Here is a 21,972-nt window from a genome sequence, read left to right as displayed (position 1 = left end):
ACCACAGTTTTGAGGAGTGTTCTTGTTTTGGGGGGGCGGGCAGGGGGAGGTAGGGGTATTCCCTAAAGCGGGAGCGGCATTGCCGAGTTGGGGGAGGTCTGCTGTGGGTGGGGGGTTTGGGGTGGGTACATTTTTCTTGTTGGGCAGAGGTTAGTCACGCATGTATCCATCGTGGTATCTTTCTCACCGTAAAAACTATGTGATGTTCTATGCGAGAGAGGCAAAGCATTATAGACAGGACAGGAATGTCGAGTAACACTGCAGGTGGGAGACCGCCGGACTCCCTCAGAGTGATCACTTGGAACGTCAGAGGCCTTAATGATTATCGTAAGCTGCGCAAGGTGTTGCACTACCTTAACAGACACGCTATTGATGTGGCCTTTCTGCAGGAGACACACCTCCCTAATCAGAGCCCCATGCTGCACACAAGAGGGGTGTTGGGTAATGTGCATGCTGCAGGCTTTACAACGCATGCTAGGGGGGTCTTGACTTGGACTAACCCCAAATCGGACTATAAGCTGCAATTGCTATCGGCAGATAATGGAGGCAGGTATGTGATAACGCGCTGTCAGGGCAAAGGCCTTGACCTACTGCTAGTGAATGTTTATGGGCCAAACTACGATTGCCCGTAATTTTATGAATCCTTAGCTAAGATAGTGAGTGGTTGTGGACTGTCCCATATTCTGTGGGGAGGGGATTTTAATATGATTAGGAACACCCGGGACTAGACAGATCAGGGGGCCACGGCAGGGGTCCGGTGGCGGCGGTCAAAACAGTCGATAGGGCAATGACTACTATGGCTCTGGCGGACGTATGGAGAACGCTTAACCCAATAGAGGGAGGCTTCACGCACTACTCGGCATATCATAACCTGCACACGCGGATAGACTATTGGCTGGCGTCAACGTCCCTTCTACCACAGATACGAGCGTGCCGAGTCTTGCCTCGCACCCTCTCGGACCATTCCCCTATACTGGTGACCCTCTCTACGCCGGTGAAGACTGTCCCACCTTTTGCTTGCCGTTTTCCCCCATACTCGCTCCTAGACCCTCTTTTTAAGGAGGAAATAGCGGAGGCTATCACAGGGTTTCTTCGAAGTCAATGTAGGCACCGTGGATAGCTTCCAAACGGTCTGGGAAGCCTTCAAGGTTTGCATTAGAGGGGTTGCTATAGCTAAGCACTCAGGGGTGCTTCGAGATATTCGGCGCAGACTAACGCTCCTAGAAGGTAAATTGGGGGAATCAGAGGAGAGGCAGCAGACGATGTCAGAGGAAGACACCGCAGAAGAGTTTAAGGCGACCCTGGCTGAATTTCATGAGGCTGCGGACTCCGAAATTAAACACCTAGGGAAGTACTCTACGGCCAGGGTGTATGGCGAAGGTGAGAGGCCTGGCTCTGTTCTGGCTGACATGTTGAAAGCTAGGAGAGGGAAAGTCAACATTACTAAGATCAGATCGGAGGAGCGGGCATTGATCACGGACGAAGTGGAAATAGCAGGACGATTTAGATCGTATTATGCAACCCTTTACTCCTCGCGACAGACGGATATGGATGAGAATATACGAGACTATCTAGAACATATTAAGCTGCCATTCCTGACGAACCCGCACAGGGAATTCCTTGCCCTCCCCATAGAAAAAGATGAAATCTTGGAGGCTCTGTCTGGCATGAAGTCGAACAGTGCACCGGGGACGGACGGCCTCACAGTGGCGTTTTACAAAACCTTCATAGATCTGTTGCTTCCGCATCTCTCCACGTTGTTTGACGACATGTGCGTCAAGGGCGAGATGCCACCATCCATGTGTGAGGCCGTACTAGTAGCTATTCTGAAACCAGGAAAGTCTCCGGAGGAGTGCAGCTCTTATAGACCATTATCCTTGCTCAATGTGGATGCTAAGCTATTCGCAAAGGTCTTGGCCACATGCCTGGCGCTGCTGGCGCCGGAACTGGTAGCCCCGGAGCAGGGGGGGTTTGTGCCGGGCAGAAACCTCACTTATAACTTACGAACAGTGTTTGGCATGATGCAACATGTTAGGCAGGACTCTAAGGCACTGGCGGTCTTTCTTGATATGGAGAAGGCGTTTGATTCTGTTGAATGGGCCTTTATGAGTCAGGTATTGACTAGAACGGGGCTGGGTCCAGTCTTCTTGCAGATGATGGGGGTGCTCTATAAGAGGCCTACTGCAAGAATACGACTGGGAGATCGGATCACGGAAGGGATACCGATTACCAGAGGGACACGGTAGGGGTGTCCCCTGTCGCCTATCCTATATGCCCTGATTGCCGAACCCCTTGCATGTGCTCTTCGGGAATATCATAGCCTGAGAGGAGTGAGTTTCCCCTCTTATAAGATACTGGTCTCGACGTATGCAGACGATACTCTGTTGTATGTCAGGGATCCAGAGAATAATCTAGCGCCGGTGCTACGGGAGGTGGTGCACTTTGGGGCACTGTCTGGCTTGAGAGTTAATTGGACTAAGTCTATTGCTGTCCTGTTAACCCCGACCATGGTTAGATTTGACATGGAATACCCGCTCCAATGGTCTGATGACCCAGTCCGGTACCTAGGGATACAGCTTCACGTGGACTCCGAAGTAGTAATGAGGGAGAACTATGGTAAGGTCATTGCCAAGCTGGAAGACGAGGTTGAGACTTGGATTGGATTACATCTGTCATTAATCGGTAGGATTTCAATCATGAAAATGGTAATATTACCACGATTCCTATTTTTATTTACCAACATCCCGATTGTTCTCCCGCTGTCCTTTTTTGTTAGGCTTAATAAGTCCATGCTCCGACTTGCATGGGCTGGTGGACAGGCGCGGGTTAGCTGGAGAGTGCTGACGTTGCCTTACGGTTTGGGGGGTCTGGGTGCACCAGACTTGGAGCTGTACTACAGAGTGGCGCAGGGCGCGCAAGCGCACAGCTGGATACACGGTGAGGAGTCGGTCCCCTATCTTAGGCTTGAGAGGTTGTTTGCTGACCCACTACCTCTCCCAGCGATAATTTGCGAACCAGCTGACCGAAGGGGGGGTTTTCTTGACTCATTAAATTCAACTAGGCACGCCTGGCACTGTATTTTGCAACAAACAGCGGGGGCATTGTTATACTCACCGTTAATGCCCATAGATTGGGCGGTGTGGCTGCCTCCTTGCAGGGGTACAGGAGTGGTACGGGCACTGCGGGAATTAGGTATTCCCACGATGGGTGAGATGTTCGACGGGGGCACTTCTAAAACCTGGGACGAGGTTGCAGCTGCGGCCGAGGCCCCGACCCAGCTCCAACGCTTCCAATTCCACAGGGTGAGGGGAGCGTGGAGGAAGCACCTAGGGTATGATATGGCTGAGCCTCCTGAGATTTTGGAGTTAACTTATCTGATTAAGCAAAAAAGTCCCCGCAAGCTGATATCCAAGCTATATAGTATAGCGATGTCACAGAGATCCCACCAATACACTAAGGCCAGATTGGCATGGCAAAGAGACCTAGACAGTCCCATAGACGATGCCATGTGGTCGTATTGCTGCGTTGGAACACGCCTGGATTTCATTACATGGCAAGCACAGGCTAATCCCCTTTAAGTATATTAACAGAGTCTATTACACTCCGGAGAGGTTACATAGGTATGGCCTTAGGGAGGAGGCGTCATGCGACAGATGTAGACAACCTGCGGCCGGCTTCTATCACTTGGCTTGGGATTGCCCGGGCGTCTTCCAGTTCTGGGAAACTATCTTTCAGAAGATTGGGAACATAGTGGAACTGGAACTTACCCCGGACCCTAAACTTGCACTCCTAGGATACTCCAAGGGTTTGCCGAAGTCTGCACGTAAGATTGTGGATATGGGGCTGCTGCTGGCAAAACGCAGGGTGGCAATGTGCTGGATGCGAGGACCCTTGCCAACTCTGGCACAGTGGGACAGAGATGTGTTATACTGTTGCACGCAGTCTGAAACTTTTAGCAAATTATTATCACCGCAGAGTAGGCCAAAAAATTTCTGGGGGCTATGTGCGGAGTACCTCAAAAGGGACAGCTCGCTAACAGAAACTGAGGGGGGGGGGGGCAGTGGTTCGGGAGCGGAGGCAGCGGTTTCCTAAGTGGTGTTATAGGCAGGATCCAAAAATGTGTGGGGGTGTTGGGAATGAAGAGTCGGCTCACCTGCGGTGTAGATGGGCGATGGCAGACTGCGGAGAGGGGACGAACGCTTACAGACGATCTATGAGCTGCAATGGGAGTCAACGAGGTGGGGCGGCCTCACCGTACAGTTCTCATAGCTTGGTAGCACAGTAGCGTAGGAATTACGGGAGGATTAGTGACTAGATACCTCTATTGGTTAGGGTAGGGGAGGGGGGAGGGGGCTAGGGAGGGGCACACTAGGTTTCTTTTTTGTTTTTTCTTTTCTTTCTGTTTTTACAGTTACGTTAAATAAGAAAACTGTGATTCACAGAGGGTAGAGTTGCTATTGAACTGATGTACAGCGCCGCAATATTGGTTGTACTTTCTGCAGGGTGTGTTGGGCGCGCATTGATGCCCGGCCTCAGGGATGTGGGATAAGATGTGCTGCAGAATACCATGCAAAACTATGTTAGCCGGCCTCAGGGTTGTAGGCGAGAAGCACTGTATGTCACTGAGTGTTAACAGTCAAAAATACAATAAAAAACAAAAAAAGTTTTGGGTTTGGATCTATATGCATGTGTAGAACGCAGATATCAAAGGGGTAGGAGTGTCCTGTCACACACGCTCGCTATTGCCGCATGATTGTATTTTTTAACCTGTTACGCTGCTCATTTTGCTTTTAATATTCAGCTCCCTTGTGTTTTTAATATTCTGTTCGCATACCCGCACTATAAAATTGGTGACTCACTTGCTGTTTGCACATTAAATAAACTTCCCTGGGATCTTCCTGGTTCCTCTTTGGTGCCGAGAGGTACCGACATCTTGGTCAGTTGGTGGTCTAGTTGTCTCGCACCAGAGGCTATTTCCATGCGCGCTTCTCGGGGTGGGAGTCAAAGGGGTAGGAGTGTCCTGTCACACACGCTCGCTATTGCCGCATGGTTGTATTTTTTAACCTGTTACGCTGCTCATTTTGCTTTTAATATTCAGCTCCTTTGTGTTTTTAATATTCTGTTCGCATACCCGCACTATAAAATTGGTGACTCACTTGCTGTTTGCACATTGAATAAGCTTTCCGGGGATCTTCCTGGTTCCTCTTTGGTTCAGAGAGGTACCGACATCTTGGTCAGTTGGCGGTCTAGTTGTCTCACACCAGAGGCTATTTCTATGCTAGCTTCTCGGGAGCTCAGCGGGCGTGCCGTTGGAGCGTCTAAGGCAAGCCCGTCTGCGTCCGTCTGCGCCTGTCAGCTCCCCGGAAGCGACCAGGGCCAGACATGCTGCTCACGAGCCTGCCGGATTGGGTAGGAGGTACTCGGCTGCCTCTCTGTGGGCTCTTGCCCCCACCCATAGTTGTCAGGTGGAACGCTGGGATGTGAGTAAGATCGATAAGCATATCTGCTATGCATGTTGGTTTGTATTGAAGCCAGGTCAGGTCGACATAGATGAGACTGGTATTTCTCGGTTTAGGGCAGCTTCCATTAATGCTCGGTCCCTCAGAAAACACTGTGCAGAAGTGTTTGATCTTCTGGAGGAACGATCTCTTGATTTACTATTCTTAACAGAAACTTGGCTTGACTCCTTTTCCGATCCGATAGTTACTCTAGCCATACCCTCGGGATATAAAATCTCTCGAGTGGACCGGATGGCCGGGCGAGGGGGGGGAGTGGCGGTCATATATAAAGACAAATGGAAGCTGCACAGGATAGAGGTCTCCCTTTGGAGTAGTTGTGAAGCACTAGATTTTAGTATTCAGATGTCTGCGCACTTCACTCTTAGAGGGTCATTGATTTATAGACCCCCAGGACCGGCAGGGCCGTTTCTCCAAGATTGGGGCGACGCCCTTGCCTCCAGGGCGATCAGATTTTCCAACTTTCTGATCCTTGGGGATTTGATTATACATCTGGATTGTATAGATAGCAAGGACACACAGGATTTGCTGGATGGGTTGGTGTTTGCTCAGCTTAAGCAACATCTCAGCGTCCCTACACACCAGGCCGGACATGTTCTTGATCCCATCTGTACTAATTTCCCGATTTTAGAGGTGGAGACCAGTCTGGTGACTTGGTCAGATCACTACATAACGTATTTCTCTTGGGAAGTAGCTAGTACTGAGCCTCCGATACTTCCAAGTTATAACTCATCTTTTGGGAAAATTGACCCGTCTGTACTTAGCACAGTGCTCGAAGCCTCTAAGCCAAAATTGGTCGGAGACCTCAATGCTCAGGTGGCAGAACTCTCTAGCTGGGTCTCGGCGGAAGTGGCAACGGTGGCTCCTCCCCGCTCGAATAGGTTGACTAGAGAATCACCGACTAAACCTTGGTTTAACGCCTCACTATAGGGACTGAAACATGATTGTATGGCCCTGGAACGGGTATGGAGGAGGGGCGGATATTGTTTGGCGGATAAGAGGAAGCTTAGAGATAAGCAGAAGGTTTATTATGCTTCGATTAAGCAGGCTAAAGGGCAATTCTACTCAACCCGTATTGAAGCTGTTAACAACAATGCTAGGGAGATTTATGCGATTGTTCAGAGTTTTATGTCACCCATGGACCAAGCCAGTGTAATGCCCTCTTCTCCTTCTTGGTGTGACACTCTCTCTTGATCCTTTAGCGACAAGATGCTAGGAATCCAAGCAACCTTTATTCCCCAGATTGCCCATGTAGAGGAAGTCCTGGTAGGCCCGTCAGAAGGCACTGGACGCTTACTGTCTGAATTTAGCCCAGTGGCCCCTCATGAATGTCTTAAAATTCTTAAGGCTTTAAAATCAGGCTCCCCCTCTGATCCATGTCCGGCCAGGACGTTGGCAGCAGTCTCTGAGACTGTTTATAGAGAGGTGACTACTATTATTAATTTTTCCCTGCAGGAAGCGGCTGTTCCTTCGTCTTGGAAGGAAGCTATGATTCGGCCTCTCCTTAAAAAGCAATCGCTAGACCCCCTTTGTCCTGGGAACTATCAGCCTATTTCTCTACTCCCTGCTCTAGCAAAAGTATGTGAAAAGATTGTAAATAAACAGCTGACCGACTTTGTGGAGAGGGAGTCCATTTTACATCCAGCTCAGTCTGGCTTCCGGACTGGACATAGCACTGAAACAGTGCTGGTCGAGGTGGCAGAGGCCATACAGGACTGTTTGGATGCGGGCGGGAGGGCGGCGCTCATTTTGCTTGACCTCTCGGCTGCATTTGATACGGTTCCCCATCCATTGCTTCTGTCTCGTCTAGCCAGGATTGGGATGTCAGGTGCGGTGTGGGAATGGTTTAGTTCCTTTTTGGAAGCCCGGACTGAGCAGATCTGGATGCCACCCTTTTCTTCTTCCCCTCAGGGGGTCTCAACGGGTATCCCGCAGGGGTCCGCCCTTAGCCCCCTTCTATTTAACTTCTATTTAACATCTATATGACTCCGCTGATTTATTTAGCGGAGGAATTGGGGGCTAAGGTGATGGCGTACGCGGATGACATTCAGCTGCTCTTCACCTGGAAGAAAGGGGTCGGGCTCTGTACCTCAGGCCCGACATTGTCTGGCTTCAGTTTTTAACTGGATGGTGGATGCACAGCTCTAGTGCAACGAAGGGAAATCGGAGATTCTGCTATTTGGCATGTTTCCTCCGAATTTCCGAGAGCAGCTCTGGTCGCCTGATTACCCATGTCCGACTTCTTCCGGGAAATCGACAAAGAACCTTGGGGTCTGGTTCGATGAACGTCTTTCTTTTGAGGTACACATTAAGAAGTTGGTTGGTGGTTGCTTCGGCCTGCTCAAATCTTTTAGAAGCTTCTTTCCTCTTTTGCCAACAGCAGCGAGACAAACAATCACATGTGCATTGATTATGTCCCGGCTGGATTATGCTAATGCCCTCTTTTCTGGTATTCCGGGCTGTCTATTGTAGAAATTACAGGTGGTCTAGAATACTGCTGCCAGACTGTTGTCGGGGCTGTCATCCAGGGACAGTGTACAGAACCAGCTTTGTCTATACCACTGGTTACCAGTAGCCGCTAGAGTGAGATTTAAGTTATTGACTCTGGCCCATCGGGCTCTCCATGGAAGCGGGCCCCTCTGTTTACAAAGGCGGATCTCCTTCTATGCCCCTGGGCGGGCACTGCGTTCCGCATCTCTGTATCTTGCTCAAGTTCCACGCTTTAAGCCGCAGAGGATTGGGGGTGGCTCTTTCACAGTGAAGGCAACCATTGTCTGGAACTCTCTTCCGTTGACCATGCGTACCATCCAGGACCCAGTGGTTTTTAGAAAAAAACTGAAAATGTATCTTTTTATCTGAAGTTGAATATAGCATCCCATTAGACTCGCGCCGGGATACTCTTGAGTAACTGTGCGCGTAATAAATGTATTTAACATAACATAACATATATAGTTCTGGGTATAATTGATCAGTATTTATAGTAGATTCATATCTGTTTAATTGCCATCTTTACGGGCACTATGCATTGTTCGAACCTTCCTGTGGTCATTTTGTTTTAAAAATAAATAAATAATGTTCTTTTTTTCCGAGATGGACTATGAATGACGTTCATCTGTCTTGATATTTGGATTGATCTTCATGACCTTGTAATGAATAGGTTTATTCATCTTAGTTTTAATGTGGAAGCCCTTCGTTTTTGGGATTATCAGGACAGTTTTCCTGCAAATATTCCTTTATTGATGTAGAGAATGCGGGTTACATGGCATTCGCTTTGCCTTTAGCCCATCTAGTACAAGGACTCACTTACCCTTTGGGGGATAAATACTATTGTCAGAATTGTTGTCAGATGCCTTCTGGCAGGGTATTATCCTGTTCCCCTTGATGCTTTGGTTTTACTGTGCCTGCTATGTTGTTTCTTATTTACATTGTCTTTAGTCATTGCCACGGTTTTTATGAAGAGCCATGCTCTTTTTCTTTTAATTCCTACGTAGGTCTGGTCTGTGGTTAATATTGACCAACTGGTTCTCTTTGAGAGCTTTCGGAGGATTAGTTTGCAGACCCTACTCCGGGTGGGTTTCGCTATAGTAGGTAATTCACAAGTTAAGGCATCTGCAGCTAGGTGTCTCTATCAGATGAACAAGTTACTTACCTTTGATAAGGTAATATCTGGTAGAGCCATTCTAGCTGCAGATTCATTAACGCCCTGCCCATCCTCTCCACTCTGCGAACGATCTGTGCTGTAAGGGTTATACCCTTTTAAGTACTGGTTTTATATACCTGTATTCACTGTTTCATCTAATTGTCTAAATCAACAGACCAATTGGTCTTACTTATTAAATCTTGACTTGGTATTGCCATACCTTTCATTTGCATTTGCTTTGTCACAACATTAGGTTTTTTCTTATGGGCCTTGTCTGGGTATTAACATACCATATAGTTCCATTTTCTGAATATGTTTTAAAGATACATTAATCTTTTTTGGCACACTGTTTCCACAGCCAGTTTCCATAGTGGCTCTGCATTTTTTAGTTCAGAAGGTTTTACAGAAGAAGCTGACATCCGCTCGCCGGAGGTGACTTATATGGCTCCGCTGATGTCACAATCGGAGTCGACGTCACAATTGGAGTCGTAAGGTGCCGTCCCCTTGCACGCAGAGGGAATGCTGAAAAAGTTCTGGATCCAGTCTTGCGCCTGGGGAGAATTCACAAGTTAAGGAATTTGCAGCTAGACTGTGTCTCTACCAGATAATATGTTACCAAAGGTAAGTAACGTGTTCGTTAAACAGTTAATGGAGAGCGTTTTTAGAAGCTTCCCAGGGGACCTCCAATCATTCAAGAATAAACTTAAGACTGACGTCCACTGAGCTAGAGAAGACCTGGTAGTCCAAGGAGACACTTTGGCATTTTTGGAAGTATCAGTTGATAACAGATCCGGCGGAACCAGAGTTTCTGAAATAAGAACTAGCAAATATGCTGGAGCGAAACATTATCATCCAAGCCATACTTAAAGATAATGAAAACCAATCAAGAGAAATAACATCAGAATAACAGCTGCTCCTCCTGGTGTTAAAGGCTCAGACATAAAGACCTACGTGAAGTGTTTCTTCACCTACTCTGTAGTAATGAACATCCCTGCTTGAATGGAATTGGACTAAATGCACCATGTCCTAGGCCCACACAGAGGATAAAGTGACGCTTTGGATTTTATTACCAGGGTGCATAGATTCTACATCTTGTATGCCGCTGGAAAGAAAGGAGACCTTTTTCAGGGGGCACAAACCAGCTCTGTTTCAAGACAAAATTGTGCAGCTGTCTGAAGCCACATGAGTGGAGGATCAGAAAACAGCCAGGACATCGCCTCTGGTGCACAGAGACAAGTGGAATTGGGTGACCAAAGGCAGGGAAAGCAGACCTTCAGAGGTAGATACAGCAAGAAGGACAAGAAACACCATTGACCAGGTTAAAAGATACCCTCTCACAGACCCTCTCACAATCATATGAAGTCTTGGGAGGTTTCTAGTTAATGAATTTAGAAACATCCAAAAGCATTGTTGATGGTCCCTAGTAGAAGCTTTACAGGTAACAGAGGAGGAAGTGGAGGGAGTTTGGAGGGACTATGAACACACACACCCCATCTGAACAGTCTGTATTACGACTGTTTGGAGTCAGAGCACCTATGGACTGAAGAGATGGAGTAGTTATTGTTCTTAGCAATGTTGTATATGTGAGGAAATAGGGTTTCAGAGAGGGAGAGCACTGACATCACTCAAGATAGGGGAATAAGCAATACCCACACAGGTGATCAATGGTTGAACATGTCAGTTTGAATATTCAAAGTGCCTTGCCATCTTAAACCATTTACACTCCCTACACGGAGAGATTATCTCCTGCAGGAAACAGTTACTCAAGATAAAAACTGGCATAGGGTTATGTCAAGGTGGTTCCCCCGGCAATCGCTGGCCTCTGGGTCAATCAAATTAAAAGGAGTTGCTCTACTTCTAAGTAGGGAATATTCGGGGAGATGTGGTCCATCAATGGGATTGGAGAAGCTTGCACTCACATTCAGCTCCCTACACACCAGCAACGTGGTGGAAGGCCGAGTGCTGGGCTCGACTGGCGGTCTGCCGGGAGCTCCGCTGAAATTTGGAGTGCCGGTCCGATCCGACCACTCACTGCCTCTCTGTGCCCGAGCCTCAGGGGGCTTCTAAGACGAGTGGTGAACACTTTGCCTGACCCCAAAATGGGGGATGACATAGCGCTTCTTAGTCAACCTCGCATCGTAAGCAAGAGAGGTGACTCTTCAAGAACTACGCCGAGCTACGCCATTGTCTGATAATTGCTCGACGGGCACTCCCCCTTCGAGCAAAGGATAACACTGGGACTGGCCGAATGTAACACCAATGTCCGGATTTCCCTTGCCTGACCTCAAGATGGCTCCCACAGTAGCCCCTACCACGTTGTGCTACCACTCTGGGACATAAACCGAGCTTCGACTTGTCCTTAAACCTATCCCCCATCATGTTTACCCGTCAGGACCTTGAACTTGTTGATCTTTCCTACGACAGTGGTGACCTAGCCTTCTGGCTGAGGCCCAGTGGAGCTACTAGATAGCTAAAGAGGAGATGGCCTGTGGTCTTCCCCCTCGGCCATCACCTACCCAGCCGGTCCTTGAACAGACCTTCCTTCGTCTCTCTGTTGTACCTCCTTCCTTCCCCTTCACCCTACCCCTCTACGATCCATTCATCTTGTCTTCTACGATTTTTAAATGTTGTTCTGTGGAGTCCTTGCCTTCTGGCTGATGCCCGGTGGAGCTACTGGATAGCTAAAGAGGAGATGGGTTGTGGACTTCCCCTTCGGCCATCACCTACCCAGCCGGTCCTTGGTCAGACCTTCCTTCGTCTCTCTGTTGTACTTCCTGCCTCCCCCTTCACCCTACCCCCTACCCCTCTACACTCCATTCATTCTGTCTCCAACGATTTTTAAATGTTGTTCTGTGGAGACCTAGCTATTTGGCTGATGCATGGTGGAACTACCTGATGACTATTGAGGAGATGGGCTGTTGACTTCCCCCTCAGCCGTCACCTACCCAGCCGGACCTTAGGCAGATTTTTCCCTTCGTCTCTCCGTCGTATCTCCCCCCTACCCCGTTACCCTACCCCTTACCTTCTACGCTCCCTTGACGTCGTCCTCAAAGATCTTTATACGTTTCCTGTAACTGATGTAATTTTGGAACAATGTGGAATTCATTCAAATCGCTCTGATACCTTTGGGTCTAATAGGTTTTTATACATGAACGCTGAGACCTGAGCAACATGGCTGATGCCCGGTGGAGCTGCTAGACAGCTAAAGAGGAGATTGGCCCTGGTGTCCCCCTCAACCGTCACCTACCCAGCCTGACATTGGACACAGTTCCTCCTCGTCTCCCTGCTTTTGGCTCCTTCCTCCTCTCCCTCCCTCCCACGAATTCTCGCAACACCGTTTTTACACTGTACTTTGCTATGCTCTTGTAACTGATGTAATTTGTAACTTAATAATCCTAAATGTAAAGCGCTCTGATACCCCCTGGGGTCTGCTTCGCGCTATATAAAACATTAAACCAAACAAAAACAAAACATTCAAACAGGGATACTACACATAATCCATTGCATTATTATGTGCACTTATCACATGCCAAGAAACCTATATCAAAAAGGCAACAGAACTGCTCCAAGAGGCCCAGAGGGACATTATTGTTGGAGGCGACCTGAATATAGTGATGGATGGGTTTAAAGACAAGTTTGTAGAGAGGTTGAGGCAGACAGTAGGGATTTCTGTAAACACCTTAACATGGTTGCAATAGGTTATATGCATTATCAAACATTGACTCCTAAGGTGAAGTAGAAGGAGGTTAAACAGATAACTCTGCCTGGTCATGCTCCTATGTCACTTATGTAACTCTATCCCTCATTGAAAGACACTATCAATATATGAAGAATAAGTGATTCAGTGCTGCACAGTGCAGAAGTGACAGAAGCAATAAGCACTCCCACCTTCAACTTCCTAGCTGGAAATAACAATGATGAAACCAGTTGGGGAGTTTGATGGGCACCGAATTTCATAGCATGCTAGGCAAAACAAGATATGGAAGGTGCTACCTTGCAAGAACAATTCCAAGATTTGGAGCACGAACATAAGAGGACTAACTCTTAAAAAGTATGGCTTAAATTAGTAGCGGACAAGGCTCACGTAAAAGCAATGGACACAGATAAGGCTGAATATTTGCTTCTGAAAACAAAACAACGCTTCTTTGAAGCAACAGAGTGGGTAAAATTGTTGGCATGTAAGTTGAGAGCTAAGAGAACATGAAACAGGACTAACAAAATTTGAAATACTAGGGGGAATATTATTGTGGCAAACCAGGTGGAAGCGGACACATTTCGAGAATTATATGAAGAGCTTTATATCACTGAACTGGTATCATACATAGAGATGGAGGAATATTTTGCATGGGCTTTGATGACCAAACTAATGCCAGAGCCAGCGGAGCACTTAGATGAGCCTATACATATCACTGAGGTGATGCAGACCACTAGCAAGCTTAAGTTCAACATACCCCGTCACTGATGGATTCACCCTCCTGTTCTATAAAGCTTTTGCAGGACAAATTGCCCCCACACTGACCAATCTGTTTAATACCTTTTGTTGCAATCAGGTATAACTGAAACCGTGTCCCAGCCCATGATATTGGTTTTCCCAAAGTCTGGTAAGGATAAACAAGCTTGTGATTTGTATAGACCTATATCATTGCTAAACATAGACCTGAATCATTTTACAAGTTTATGGGCAAACTGACTGAGCAAAGTAATACCTGGTTTGATAGAGCTGGACCCGGCCAGTTTTGTACTACGGGAAATTGCACACAAGTACCCTAAAAAAAGCCATGCTTTTATCTCTTGAAGCAGAGAAGGCTTTTGTACAGCCCTGTGGAAAATCCTGGACAAGACACTGGAAGTGGTGGGTGAGAGCCCCAGGCTTAGAGGCCGAGTATTGAGTTGCTATAAGCGATCAATGGCAAAGGTTAGCACTAATGGGAGGTGCTGACGCCCATTTACCATTTATAAAGGGACTTGGCAGGGCTGCCACCTTTCCCCTTTGCTGACTGCACTCATTGTGGAACCTTTGGCAGATAGGATTAGAGGAAGGGGTGATATCCACAAGTTCTATATGGATCAAATCATGCATAAAGTTGTGATGTACGCTGATGATATTAATTTGACAAAGACAACACTAAAGACCTCGGTCCCTGCCCTGATGGAAGAACTAGATTACTTCAGAAGTGTGTCTGACATTAAGGTGAATCTAGCCAATTCACAGGCTGAGTGTATCTCCCCCACAAGGACAGATCACACAGCTTAAGAACGAATTCCCATTTGGTGGGCAGCTCATTCCATGCCATTCCTGGGCATACAAATTGCACCCACTTTCAAGCAAACTGCCCTCATAAATTATAAGGGGCATATGTATCAAAGGATACATTTGCGATTCTCAAATAGCGATTTTTAGAGAATCGCAATTTGAGAATCGCAAAACGGTATGTATGTAGGATTTGCAAATAATTTTGCAAATCCTACATATTCCTTAATTGCGAATCGCAAATTGCGATTCGCAATTAAGGAATACCTCCCCATTCATTCCTATGGGCCTAGAGGCCCATAGGAATTAATGGGACGACATTCTCAATTTGCGATTCTCAATTAGAGAATCACAAATTGAGAATGCAATTTCAAGGGTGCCAGGGTGTCAAAAGGACACCCTGTTGCACCCCTGAAATGTGCATGTGTGCACATGTGGCACACATACATTCCCTAAGGGCATGTATGTGCGCCACATGGCACTTTGAAAAATGCAAAAGAGTGAATTTTTCAAAGAAATCGCAAATTACCACCAACTTGAAGTTGGTGGTAATTTGCAATTTCTTAAGGAGAAATCGCACAACTTGGGTGCTTTTTACGTTGCATTTAAGGAATCACAATTTGCGATTCCTTAAATGCTTTTGCAAAATAAGGAATTGGGAATTTTGGGATTCCCTAGTTTGTGAGGGCCTGTTGGGATGATACATCCCAAAAGGCTTTTTCCCGTTCGCAATTGGGCCGGTTCTGTGAATCGGTCCGTTTGCGAACTGGAAATGGGCTTCATAATATGCCCCTTAATCATTAACACAAACAGCTCAATCGGAACTCCAAATGTGGCATGGGGTGTTGAGTGGTTGAGGTGCATTGCCACAGTCCAGATGGCTACAATTCCTCGTATATTCTATACATTCATGACTCTAACAGTCAGTTATTAGATTGTTTTTACAAAACCTGCAAAACCTTTTAGAGAATTGTCTGGGTGTGGAAAAACAGAATCGCTGCTGGCATACTTAAAAACATGTCTAAGGAGGAGAAGTGGGGTTTCCAAACCTCAAGAGAGATTACCAGGCCTCCGATTTGAGATGTATGGTTAAATGAGGACAACCAGAGTCCAAAGAAGACTGGTGCGTTTTGGACAAGAGGATAGTAGGGTTGTTCATTGTGCTGGTACCTTGGATAACCAGGAAGGATAGGGCCTGGGGACTCTAATCTTTCCTCATCACATGAGCCACTTTGGAGGTGTGGGATAGAATATCTTCAGAAGGAAAGCTCACCACCTTCCCTTCTCTGCTTACACCCATTCTAGATAATCTTGACTTCAGCCCTGTGAGGGAGATGTATTTCTACCAGTTCAGTGATGTCAAGCTCTTTATAGAAGATTTATTTCCTGTTTCTTCTATAGAAATGTCAACAGCCAGTGAATGGTTATATGCCTGAGCATGTATAATATCACACCATCTCAATAAAAATAAAGTTAAATCTTAAAATCAGACAGGGTGGTGACAATTTGAGATGAATAGCGCACCAAGTAGACCAAGCCATGTGAAGGCAAATCCCTGCTGTCCTCTTAAACCTTGATGATGAAAAGGTATCTTATAGAGTTAGTTGGGAATATACAGTCCTAATAGAGATTGGACTCTGGGCAAAGATGAGAGCGTGGATCATGGCAAATTATAAAACTTCGGAAGCCAGAGTGAGTGTAGCTGGCTTAATATCACAAAATCTTCCATTCAGAGAGGAACGAAACTGGGTTATCCCCTCTCGCCTGTCCCTTTTGACCTAGTAATCTAGTAACTATCGATCATAGTAAATAGGAGAGAACCAATTAAGGAAATGTTTTTTTGAAAAGAAAGCAACACAGCATCTGTCTCTTTGCAGATGGTATGCTTTTAACTCCAGGAGATCCAATGGTCCTACTTCCTTATGTGGTGGAGGTATTAGAAGAGTTTGAGAGGCTCTCGGGGCTCAAAGGGAATCAAGACAAGTTAGAAATGTTACACCCAACTCTCTTGAGGAATGAGATGCAGCAGGGTAATTCTGTCTGCCCCTTCCATAGGGTCAATAATGTGATTAAATATCTACTCCTACATTTAACTAACAATGTAAAAGGATGTCTAAAGCAAATTGGCCTGGCAACACATCAAAAGGTATTTAAATAGATGGAAATCACAATATAGATCATGGCTTGGGTGTATCTATGGCTTCAATATAAATGTAATGCTTTGCGTGCTTTACCTTTTTCATATCTTAACCATTTGCTAGTCCAAAGATAGAAATAAAATCCCTCCAGAAGGAATTCATATCCTGTATTTGGGTTGACGGAAGAGCCAGGATTAATGGCAAATCCTGAAAACACCTTGGAAATGTGGAGGGTTGTCGTTTGCTGATGTTTTCATCAACCATTGAGATACCCATCTAAGAATAACTATGGAGTGGACCACAAAGGACATGGATTCCTGTAGATGGAGCAATTGCAGGGAGATCTTGGTGGGACCTTCTTTGGCTGTTAAAATCAGAGAACCGCAACACATACATATCTATACTGGTTAAGGTAGTATTGAAACTTTTGGTAGAGCGAAGAGAGGGGAAAGACTTCCATCCTCTCCATCTCTCAATACTCTGATTCATGATAACCCATCATTTACCCCAGCCAAAAACAAAGATGCTTTTGCGAAATAGGAAGTAGAGGAATGTCTAACTCTATCAGACATGTTTGTACAAGGGGAGATTAATAATTTGAGCACCAGAAGAGAGGCTTCAAAATGTCGAAGAGTGACAGGCTGCAATCTTTACAGTTAAAACATTGGCTTTTATATCCGGAAGTGAGCCCAGGACATTCCTCACTGAACTCCATGGCAAGACTAGTTACTGGTGCCAAACGAAACGAGCACATTTCACCAGCCCTTAAATCTCTCAACTGGCAACCCTATGAAGCACTAATTCAGCTGAAGATTGCAGTTCTAGCACACAAAGCCCTTCACTTCAATACTCCCAGGTACCATGCACAAAATCTCGAACTATCCTGTGGGGAGAGAGCATCAAGAAGCGCCTCTACTTTCCTCTTGAAACCTTGCATCCTTAGCAAAAAGAAAACTTGTCACCGAGCTTTCTCAGGTGCTACCACAAAGATTTCGAACTCTCTACCACCGAAAGTACGCAAACTCACCTCAACGACGGCCTTCAAACTGGAAACCAAAAGATTCCTAATGAGCAAATTCTTACCCAGTGGGTTAGGCTCATGGGATCGGGTGACTTTATTCTTATTACCATGGAACCTTCATTTGATACGGATCTTCTACTATGCATATTATATGATCCCTGTTTTTTACTATGCTTATTTTTGCCCCCCTCATGGCCTGCTTACTTCTGTTTACTGTATGATCCCCGTCTTTTACTAATTTGTTGTTGTCAGTACACTCTTGGCCTCTCTTAAAAAGCGCTCTGATATCCTTCGGGATCTAGTTTGCGCTATATAAAACTTAATAAATAAATAAAAATAAAATAAGGACATTTATCCCCATGGAAATGATCACGCTAACTCACTTGGGTACAATAGCTATGGTCATAGGCATTTACAAAATTCTAAAATATAGTACAGGTGAGAATTGTATGATTACTGGCTGGAGACTAACTACATAAGTGCACTTGACTGGAAGGGAATGGGGGAGAGGGGTGATTCAGTTCTATTTTGTGTTTTATTCTGTAAAATGGTTATGGGCAAGATTATATACGCCTATTCAAATTTAAAGTGTCGAAGGAGAGGAAACCTGGGAATTTGTACCATATATTTAAAAGGTTTTTACTGTTTATTTCTATTTACTTTGGTCTTTAATGTAAATTCCAAAATCCGTAAATAAGATTTGTGTAAAAAAAAAAAAAAAGTCAATATGTGTTTCATCTACTCATCTAGTCTTTTTCGGACTCTTCAATTTCTCCCCTTTCAAAGATGTCTAGTACTTGTTATTTTTACTTACTTTTGAAGGGTTGTATTTTAATTATCCATTCACTGTAAATCTGCTGTATTATTCAACCCCCTCTGCTTGTCAATAAGATGAAGGTGGTAACCAGTGCATATTTTCAATAAGTTCCCAATACAATTAGGGCACGGTTGGTAAAGCTCTTGAATTCTTTTGGCTGCAAGTAAAGATGTTCGAAGAAAATTACACCTTAATTGTACTTCACTTTATCAAAGAAATAAAAAAAGCAGTTTGATATATTTTTTTGATTATAATAAATATTTTTATGCTTCACAGTTTCATTTATATATATTTTTTACTTTTGTAACTGTTTTATTTACTTTTGAAGAATACAGATTTTGAATCAAAAACAGGATTTGGCTCATCACTTCTAGCATGAAACATGCTTCCCCACCATAATTCGTCATACCCCGCCCCTGCTTGGCCAAGATGAGATTGTTTGTAATCTTTGGGGTGCAAAGAACCCTTACAAATTTTCAAGGTCATGTCCAAGACCTATTTGTAGAGTTCCATTCAAAAGAGAAAAGAATCAGGAGATTAGGACCAATACCCCTATTTTTTGTTCATGTCGGACCTGTTTTCCTGAACATGTAGCAAGTAAACGGTGCTCCTCTTGTACCAATGACCCTGGGCAGTATTCCTTGCTTCACATTTGTGAGCCCATGCAAGCCAAAGGTTCCATACTTTCGACATACATTTTACATTGGAGGGTAGTTTCTTCTGAGGCATTTCTTTGTAATGGTTACAATATAGGTTGTTTTTCTGAAGCAAAAAACTAGTGCAATACAATTTGAAAGGGACAGCAAGATAAGTTGTATAGTTGGAGTCTGCTATGCACAAACAGTACAAATGCAAACACAAATCCGTTTGTGGACAAGTAGCTTTAATAAACTGAAAGAATGTTAATGCCTCACTCGGTCTAATAAATTAATCCTGCTAAATCACTGGTATTGAAATCCCACTGAGAGATTTGACTAGGAGCTTCTGCGGATTAAGAATTCACTCCGCAAACACTGTTCACCTTAAGAACAATCTGTGATCAGTCTTAAAATAGAAAGCAGCAGTGAAGGCGACATGGCTCAGAACCAAGAATAATTAATAAAAATGAACAGTTTGAAGCGTTATTATGGGCCTTAAGAGAGTAGAATGTGTTCGACTCAACGAAGATAGACTGTTTCAGTTAAAGCGACCTGAAAGGAGACTCCTTGGTTAACCCCAACTCACACAGCTGGTTACCAAAATCACAAGTAGAGCCTGAGCTGAAACACAGCTCATGTCTAGTCTATACAGCTGCTTCGTTTTGCTCAAGTGCCCATAGCAGTGCCAGCAAAGAACTTAATGTCAGATTCAGGATTTGACAATGTTTGTTCACCTTGACGGAGCGTACCATCAGACATGAGAGAGAGAAGGCCACAAGCTCCAGAGTCCCAACAGACATGAAAGACAGCGAATGTTGCAAGCTCCAGAGTCCCAACAGACAATCATAACAATCCTAAATTGAAAATTGGGCAACCTTTGGCAACATGTACTATAGACACTGTGGTTGGTTGGTTCCCAGTCAAATCAATTTTCAAAGCATTGGCACAATCAGGTTGTCAATTTAACTGGTCATCAAGAGCAGCTGGAATCAGTCAGGATTAAATGAGAAGGCAACTCTGGACTCCCTGAACATTGGATGATGCATTTATTACACCTTTATATATCAACTCCGTAGTCGCTGTGTGAAAAAACACGTTATTTGTAATCCGGTAGAAAGTGAAATGTAATGTTCTTGTTTATTTGTCAGTCTGAAAGAAAGATAACTAATTTACTTTTAAGTTCTCTTTAATTACTTAGTATTAGGTTCCATGTTTTCCTGTGTTTTCGTTCTTTATATCTAGACTTGCAGGCTACTGCTTCCCTGCTTCTATACCATGGGACCCTTTTGTGAAAGACTTCCAGAATAAGAATTCTCAAAATCTCCCTAGAACAGCTCCTTCTACTTGACTGCATTTTTAGGTCCAGCCTGGGCAGCGCATGCGCTCCTCTGCGAGCCATGCTGTATTGGAATATGTACTAGAAGCCCCGCCCACTCTCCGCCCATATTTGTCATTGGCTTGTGTCATTGTCCTTTTTAAATGCTGGCTTCTGAGTTATTAGGCTTGTTTAGTCTCTCCTTAGTACTGCCTTGTCTTCATTTGTAACCTCCCATGAGGATTGGCCGTTTTATTTCGATTGTTACATGGTACGTCTTCTTTAGTCTGTAAGCACTATTTTCTGTAATGAGTTTCTCTTACTGCAGAAGGGCAGGAGTGTCTCTCCTGCACAGTTGTGACCACCGGCTTGTTTATTTAACTCGTAGCAAACGGGGAGCTCTTCAGGGTCCATAGGAGACAGAAGGGATGCAACTCAGCGATGCCTTCAAGCATTTGGAATGCAATAGGTTTCGCATTTGTGAGAGTTTAAGCTATTGGCATTGTAAATGACAATGCCTTTTATTTATGTTTTAAAAACCAAAAGATAGATAAAAGGCGTTGTCATTTACAATGCCAATAGCTCAAACTTGTGCAAATGCGAGACCTATTGCATTGCAGATGCTTGTTTGTTTCTTCTTTATGGAAGAAAAACCGCTCACACATTTCTGCTTCATATTGGCTCTACATTTTTTGCTGTGATGATTTTCACTCTGGCATTGTCTTACTAGGCTTCCTGCCTTCATTTTCCGCCTTAGTCGGTTGGTGTTTTCCATGCTCTGGAAACTAATATCAGAAGTCGTCTGAGAGGTACTCTACATTTGTGTTGGATATTGGTTCCGACGTAAAAGTACTAAATTGTGCTGGAGATGTAGTGCACTCGATGTGATGTGGTTTATTTAGATCGCCAACTCTGCTTTCTCATTGACATCTTGGACTGAAGCAGTACAGCTACACTTCCCTCCTCCTGTGCACAGAATATAGCATTGCATTGCTGTTTCGGACATGCAACTGAATCAGGGGATACATTCTTGTCTTGACCAAATGCTCATTTGACTTAGTAGTGCTATCAGCTTTTTCCTCTTCCGGTTGTCTGTGCAATAATGGCTTAAGGCTCACTCTGAAGTCAAATATTGCATTGTGCTTCTTGGACGGTCCATTCTCCTCCCAACTGACCCAGACAGTTTTCTCTGACTCTGTTTTGTGGCGCCTCTTGCTTATTACTGTAGGTGGAGATCCTGCTTAAGGAACAATCAATTTTAAAAAAGATTGTGACCTGCTGTTGATAACGTGTTTTCTTATACATACTCAACCTTCCTGCAGTGTTCTTCTCATTCTCCTTGTGCCCATCATCAGAATTCATATTTTATCTCGTTAGTACATATGGTTGAAGGCAATCTTTGAAAGACTTGTTTACTCACTCTGGTGAGTCTGGGTACAGCCAATATGGAGAAATGATATGTATCAGCTACTGTATGGACAAGGTGCATGGAGCACGAAACTTGCAACCAAGCAGAGAAGCATTGTACAAATAAGCAGTAGGGAGTTACAAGATAGGTGGGCGTAACAAGAGAGACCGGTTGTTTGTTTGGGAAAGGGATTCTAGTGGATTTGGTAAAGGAGAGGCATGGTCAGTT

General features: G+C 45.0%; 1 protein-coding gene across 1 annotated transcript in view; it reads left to right on the top strand.

The window, feature by feature from the left end:
• Positions 1–21,972, top strand: part of APOO (apolipoprotein O) — a 999,638-nt gene that overhangs the window by 930,907 nt on the left and 46,759 nt on the right. The window lies entirely within an intron of this gene.

The sequence above is a fragment of the Triturus cristatus genome, chromosome 8 (genome assembly GCF_964204655.1).
Source record: "Triturus cristatus chromosome 8, aTriCri1.1, whole genome shotgun sequence".
NCBI lineage: Eukaryota > Metazoa > Chordata > Amphibia > Caudata > Salamandridae > Triturus > Triturus cristatus.
Note: the sequence above shows the minus strand (reverse complement) of the source record. Positions and strands in the feature narration are given on the sequence as shown.